This window comes from Lucilia cuprina, chromosome 6, assembly GCF_022045245.1.
Source record: "Lucilia cuprina isolate Lc7/37 chromosome 6, ASM2204524v1, whole genome shotgun sequence".
Taxonomy (NCBI): domain Eukaryota; kingdom Metazoa; phylum Arthropoda; class Insecta; order Diptera; family Calliphoridae; genus Lucilia; species Lucilia cuprina.
This window is the reverse complement of record NC_060954.1, coordinates 54566296-54568060: the sequence shown is the minus strand read 5'-3', so window position 1 is coordinate 54568060 and position 1765 is coordinate 54566296.

The window sequence follows — 1765 nt, the reverse complement described above, 5'->3', positions numbered from 1 at the left end:
TGTTGGTGATGAAATTGAAGGGAAAGTCTGGTCTAGTGTAAAGTCTGGTTATAGTTTGGTCTATAGTTTGGTTTAGTTTTGTCTTTAGTCTATAGTTTAGTCTATAGTCTATTATGTAGTCTAGTTTATGATCCATTGTTGTGGTTTTAAACATAAAAAGTAATAATTTTATAAAATTTTCTAACTATTTCAAAATTTGAGTTTTCCATGACTGATGCAAGCAATGTTAAAGTTGTAAAAAAAAGTATTAATGAACAGATGATTTTTGACCGGATTAGGGGACTAATCTTACATAAGCTTTATTAAATGTACGATTCCTATTAAGTAGTATCCTGAATATAAATGAAAGCTTATCAAAGCTATTTTAACAATTTGTATGGCGTTTTATTATTTTAAACATTATTTTTCTAGGTTTTTAGGCCTCCCATTAATAAGTTAATATCCAACTTTACTACTTCATAACTATGTTCCTCTATCAATCGTAATATTTGTCTTTTTAAATTAACGGAAATTTGAAAATATTCTGCTTATTAAAAATCAATCATGATTTGTAGTTTGAAGCTACTTTTCTACAATACTTTAATATTAAACTAGTATTAATTTTACAAATTCTATGATTATCTAAGCAGGCATATCCGATTATGTAAAGCCTTACAATTGCTACGAGTATTTCTTAAGAAATTCTAAGAAGGAATTGGAATCAATTAGCACTTGGGTAAGGGAATGAAATTAATATTGAACCAATTTTGTTAACAAACTTCTATCATTTCAATCTATTCTTTTGTAGGGTATAAAATACTAACTACAACAACAAACGAAATAATTTATCTAATATCTAAATTCTTGCTTAACTACTTAAAATGTCTAATACTTAATGGTAATAATTTCAGTTACCGTTCAGTTAACGTTAAGCATGTCTGTCTGTCTCTCTATCTTTGGTCCATAAGGAAATTGTTGTTCAGTTTTTATGCAACATTTTGTTATTGTATTCATTCATTTCTTAAACAACATTTATTTGTTGTTGATTTTTCTAACACGGGTGCGTAATTTATGAAAACATCTACAACTACTTTTCATACAAGTTTTTAATTTTTTATATCAAAGAAAACACAAAAGCAAAAACTAAAAAATAAATAATAGAAGAACAGAAGCTTAAATAACAGCAATATTCTTAAGATCATCATTAGAATGAATAGAAAAATCAACACTATATAGGTAGCAGAGGCAGCTGGTTGACTGGCTTGCAATAGCTGCTTGTTGCACGTTAAGGAATAACAAGAAATTGTCGCACCTGTATGTTTGTTCTTTGCTGACTTTTCACTATTTCTGCTAATAAACCGCACACTTTTCTTAAACTTAAAAAAATATAACTTAGAAAAAGACTAACAAAAAAAAAACGGATTACAAATAATATAAAAAATTTAAATTCAAGATGTTTTTCGCATGTTACTTCCAGTTTAGTTTAAACATTTTTTTTATTAAAAAGATACTTTTATTCATGGCTCTTTCGTATAATATTGTCTAACACTATTTACGGTTAGTTAACGGAAGAGTTTTTTATTTTTTTCCTAACGTGAGGCTCCAAATAAAATATGAATGTAAAACGGGAGTGGACAAATAATAATTTATAAGTTTATAAATCATTCATTTTGAATATTGGACTATAGACTAGACTATAGACTAGACTATAGACTAGACTATAGACTAGACTATAGACTAGAATATAGACTAGACTATAGACTAGACTATAGACTAGACTATAGAC